This window comes from Heloderma suspectum, chromosome 6, assembly GCF_057233095.1.
Source record: "Heloderma suspectum isolate Gila_16-S chromosome 6, 16-S_ref, whole genome shotgun sequence".
NCBI lineage: Eukaryota > Metazoa > Chordata > Lepidosauria > Squamata > Helodermatidae > Heloderma > Heloderma suspectum.
In genome coordinates this window covers 64,639,054-64,645,104 of record NC_139463.1, presented here as the reverse complement: position 1 = coordinate 64,645,104, position 6,051 = coordinate 64,639,054, and positions in this window count along the sequence as shown.

Sequence of the window (6,051 nt, the reverse complement as noted above, 5' to 3'; positions counted from 1 at the left end):
GGGAGGTGATCCGGTCCTCCCCCCCGGAATCCTGCCCAGCTGGCTCTGCTCCGCAGCCAAGCCGCGGAGCCGCCGGCCGGCTCCGGCCACCCACAGCCAGACATCCAGCCACTGGGCAGCCCTGCAGGGACGCAAATGGCGGCTGTCATAGCTGCCGCCATTTGCATCCCTGTATTTAGCCGTGATAGGCTACATAAATATTTACGTAGCCTATCATGACGGGGGGGGGGAAACCTAGCATACGCAAATGGCGGGAGCCACCGCCATTTGCGTACCCTGGGTTTTTTTCCCCCTGCCATGATAGGCTACATAAATACTTACGTAGCCTATCACGGCTTCCGCAGGGACGCAAATGACATCCCTGCATTAGCCGTGATAGGCTACGTAAGTATTTACATAGCCTATCACGGCTTTGAAGAGGAGGAAGCAAATGGCGGCCGCAGGATGGCCGCCATTCGCAAAGCGGCACGGACAGGGCAGGTAAGTTCTCCGTTTCACGCGCCTTTTGTGGGCTGGGGGTGGCGGGGACTTCGTCCCGCGCGCCTTTCGTGGGTTGGGGGGCGGGGGCTTCATTCCGCAATGGATTTTGGGGGCCCAAATCCACTGGCATTCAGCCTCACTGAGATCCATCGTGGAATTCTCTGACATCCCTAATATTTATTAGCTTCAGTTAGGGATGTTAGAGAATTCCATCACAGACTCCAGTGAAACCAGATTCTTCAGAATCCGGCCCCCTGGAGTCGGTGGCGGAATGGGGCAATCCCCACCACCACCCCGCGCAATTTACCTGGGACGGAGCCTACCTTTGTCGACCATCCAGTCCATCTGCTGTCCTTGTCTGTGGCCATGAATGGCTTCCGCAGTCTGCAGCCGCCATTTGCCTCCCTACTTTACCCATGATAGGCTACGTAAGTATTTATGTAGCCTATCATGGCAAAGAGCAGGGACGCAAATAGCGTCCGCTACACCATTTGCGTCCCTGCCTTTTGCCATGATAGGCTACGTAAATATATACGTAGCCTATCACGGCTAATGCAGGGATGCAAATGGTGGCTGCTACATTGCCTTTATGTAGCCTGTCACGGCAAAAAGGGAAGGACACAAATGACGTCCGCTATGCCAGATGCCATTTTGCATATGCACAGGGCAGCGGACGGGCCCAGACGAATCCAGAGCCGGCGGCCTGCCAGGTAGAATCCGGCCGAGTCGGACTTCGTGGGGTGGTGGGGTGGTCCATTCCGCCACAGACTCCAGGGGGTCCGGATTCTAAGAATCTGGCCTCATTGGAGTCCGTGGCGGAATTCTCTGCCATCCCTAAAGCCAGCTCCTTGAAAAATCCAGGTATGCCATGATTGGCCTCTCCTTCCATCTCCTTCTGTTGTCATAGAGACACCCCCCTACTCACTTTCCAGTTTCAGAACACAGAAGCTGGCCTGCAATCTTCTCTGAGTTCCCTCCTCCCACAATGCATGGCTTACATAGGTAGGCCATGGCTGAAGGAGAAGACGCCAGTACCCTCCTCTCCCAAAACAAAAGAGTGACACATGTCCCATTATTTCTCAAAAAGGAATTGTCTGTCCAAACCTTAAGGTGCAGGTATGAGTCCCAGAAATATATTACATACTAGGGAGAGACAAATCAGTCTATTTCTGGTCCATGTCAGTTCTGAACGTATTCATTCATAAATCCATTCCATCCCATTTGCACATCACGCTCCAATTTTTAAAAATGCACAAAAAATTGCACTGTTTTAACATATTTTTTTGAATGCATTTTATCCTTAAACATGCCTTTTTCTATGCATTTTAACCCAACATTTGTGTTTTTATATGCATTTTGGTATGTTTTTGAGCCAAGAACTGTACCACTAAATTCAGAGAAGTGTGGAAGCTGAAAGACAACTGCGTTCTGATCCACATACTAGTGTGAATCAGGTTGGTTTGCTTAAAGATTTGGACAAAACGGAATCCTCGAGCATCACTACCAATCACATGTAAAAGTAACCGAAGAATCCAGTGGAATCGTGGGAAAGCGTCAAGCGAATGTTTATTAATAAAACCAATGAGAGGCTTCTGCACATATTTCTCAGTTGCACGTATTTCTCAATAAATGAAAATATGCTACAGAAATGTGAGCTGGTTTATAGTGATGTGGATGTTAAAGTTCCATTGCAGTGGAGGAGGACAGGTGTGCAGGTGTTAGACAACAGAAGAGCAGGAGCAAAAGAAATGTGAAGGGTGTGCCTGTTTAGGATGGAGACTGCAGGAACAAAACAGTTGTTGAGTTCTTTAAATACATACTACAGGAAGCAGTCAGGCTAGAATTACAGAAACAAAAATAACAATCCAGAAATATAGATCCCCACCTTGGTTTCAGGCGCAGTTAATGAGTCACATGAATATGTTCCTCAAAAAAAAAAGGTCACTGCATGCAACACCTTAAAGCGATTTCCCTGTTACCTTTTATTCACTGCATGGTGTTTTGCTTCTTTTTAATCACTCACAAGAATGACAATATATCAGGTTCCCAATCTAAAGTTTGCCACATTCTGCTCATCTGTGTATGTGATGCAGAGTTCTGCGGATGAGTCACCAGGAAGACATTGGATCCATAAACCGGAAAACAGGGAGAAGGTGAAACACTGCAGGGGCATTAGCATATATAAAAACTCTATACATTCTGAGCTAAACACACAATGCAGATATTGCATCCTTTACGGTATCAGCAATGAGGTCACTAATTTTATTTCCTTTATAGTCCTTGTCAAGAGACACACAATAGTTTTCAAGAGAGCTGAATGTGATCTCATCTGAGCATTGTTTAGAGGGACATTTGGGTGGAGGGACATTTGTTTAGGTGGAGGGACATTTCTTTTGTCCGACTGCTGCATCTGCTTAAACAGGTTTCGCAAAAACCTGCAATACCTGTGAGCAGGGCCTGTTGTAGGATGTGCGCACATCACAGGTTACAATGCTTCTATTGTACCACTGCCAATCTCCTGAAAAGACCCCTGTCTGACCTCAGCCGATTCTACTTTCTAAGGAAATACGCACTGTACTTCAACTTAATACTGTTCAACTTAATGTTCATTTTTCTAGGGAGGCATACTTGCGTCTCACCGTTGCAGACAACTGTCAACACGACTGTAAGGGTAAATATTTGTTTAGGCTTCCTTGAATGAAAAGCTAATTCAGCAAGTCATAAAACAGCTCTTCTCCAGGCAACAACTTCTCTGTGTACTCAAGGACTAAACAATTTATTTAGGGTGCCTATGCATGTTTAGATGGGAAAAAAAGTTCAACAGCTCCCAGCATTCCCCAGTCAGCCATGCTGGCTGGGAAATGCTGCGAGCTGAGGGACTTTTTTCTGTCTAAACATGCATAGGATTGCACCCTTAGAAGCAAATTCCACTGAAATTGAAGTGCTTTTGGTTTTAAGAGAGGGATGACCCCTATTTGGGCATTCACTCCATGCCATTAACAATCACGTGGAATAAGGATGGAGAGATTCGTCTGATTCTAGTCTGTGTCGGTTTTGCATGTGTTCATTCATAGGACCATTCTGTTCTATTTCCAGACGAATGCAATTTAAAAAAAAATCTGCACAAGCATTCATATGCTAAGTACGAATTTAGACAGGTGTTTTTGAATGTATTTTCTCACAAAACATGCACTGCCAAAGTGCCGTAAAATCTGCATTTTAAAACACACTTCGGTACTTCTTTGAGGCAAGAACTTCATAGCAAAATTCAGAGAAGTATGAAATCCACATTATAGTTCCATTTCAAAGTGCAGAAGTGCAGATCCGGTCAGTTCACGTTGGATCTCACACAGATCAAATTCCTCAAGCATACCTAGCATGGAGTCAGGGATGCAGTTAGACAGCCACCCTCACCCGCTTCATATGGTAATGCGTGTTACTTTGCATACTCCCAAAAACGGTAAGCCGGCCCTGCTGTGTTTAGGGGCCCTCCTGCTCATTGAGCTGGGTGGGGCCCTGAACCTCTTCCCCAAAGGCCTGGCCTGACATCACCACTGCATGGAGGGGGGGCAGTGCCAGGGTCACTTCCCCTGCCCTGCCCCTACTAGCCACACCCCCTACTGGCCACATACAGAGGGGGCGTCTGTAGAAGGGAGCCTGCTGTAGATGTATTGCCTCTAGGGATGGACGAAAGTCCCTTACCTGAACCCGAAGCTTGCTTCGCATTGGGGGGGAGGCGCTCCGTCCCTCCCCCCTGAAATTCTGGCCGAGGGGGAGGCGCCCTGTCCCTCTGGCTGAAATTCTGGCCGGAGGGGAGGCGCCCCGTCCCTCCGGCCGCGAATCCTCCTGGCCGGCCGGGATGCAAACGGCGGCGGCCATAGCTGCCGCTGTTTGCGTCCCTGCAGTCAGCCGTGATAGGCTACGTAAATGTTTACGTAGCCTATCACGACTGACTTTAAAAAAAAAAAAAGCGCGTACGCAAATGGCGGTGCCCATGGGCGCCGCCATTTGCGTTCCTTATTTTGGCATGTGTAGTCTACGTAAACATTTACGTAGACAATGGCGAAAATAAGGGGAACGCTATTTTAAGGAGCCGCCATATTAAGGAGCCGCCATTTGCATATGCGGGTTTTTTTTTCAAAGTCAGCCGTGATAGGCTACGTAAAGATTTACGTAGCCTATCACGGTGTTTTTTAAAACTCTAGCCGTGATAGGCTATGTAAATCTTTACGTAGCCTATCACGTTTGTTTGTTTGTTTGTTTGTTTGTTTGTTTTACTTGGAAATGGCAGCGGCGGCAGCCGGTCAGAAGACCGGCCGCCACAGCTGCCGCCGCCACACCACCACCGAACCGCCGCCAGAGCCGCCGCTGCCGCCAGGGACATTCGAACAAGGTAAGTCCCGTCCCGGAGGGGGCGGGGGGGCAGACCGTTTCTCCACCAATTTCAGGGGGCCGAATGCGCTGGCATTCGGCCTCCCGGAGATTCGTGGAGAAATTCTCTGACATCCCTAATTGCCTCCCTCTATGATTTGGAGCCCTGCGTGACCACAGTTCCAACTCCTGCAGAGAGCCGATGGGCACCACAAGCAACCCTCTGTGCCTCCCCAATGTGTGGATTGGGAAGGGGATTGGCCAGTGACGATGCATCCAGTAGGTGTGGCCCTGCTCCCCACTCACATGTGAAGGGGAACACCCAAATAGGGGAACTGTTTGGGGACTGGAAACAAAGCCCTATGCGGAGAGACTAAAAGAAATGGGCATGTTTAGCCTTGAGAAGACTGTGGGGAGATAGGATAGCGCTCTTCAAGGACTTGGAAGGTTATCACAGAGAGGAAGGCCAGGATCTCTTCTCCATCATCCCTGAGTGCAGGACACGGAATAATGGGCTCAAGTGACAGGAAGCCAGATTCTGGCTGAACATCAGGAAAAACCTCCTGACTGTTAGAGCAATACGACAATGGAACCAATGACCTAGGGAGGTGGTGGGCTCTCCCACACTGGAGGCATTCAAGTCGAGGCTGGACAGCCATCTGTCAGGGATGCTCTGACTTGGATTCCTGCATTGAGCAGGGGGTTGGACTCGATGGCCTTGTAGGCCCCTTCCAACCCTACTATTCTATGATTCTATGAATTATGTTTTTCATATGCAACCTTGTGTCCTCTTAAGTGTCAGCACTGGCTCATGGTCTCTCTCTGTCATGCTCGAGATGATCCCCCCATCCAGTAGGAAACTACGCAGCCATGGCCCTCTCACACCTCCTTTCTCCAGGGTCCTGTCACACTCTCCCCAGAAATCCTACTCATCACAGAAGGGGGTGGACAACAGGACCAGGAAATGGCTAGGATTAGCCATGGCTGGCGTGCCTCCCTCTCCATCAGGGGATTTAAAGGAAGATGCACATTCTCCAGGCTGCAACTTGCTAACAGCGTTGGGGGGGTGGGCAAGGGGAGGATGGACCATGCGATAATTGAATTGGTGATGCATTTATACAATGTACCAATGTATCAATTGGTCCACTGATATGTACCGATTAGTTTGCATTTGGCTCTGAGAGTCGGAAATAGTAATGC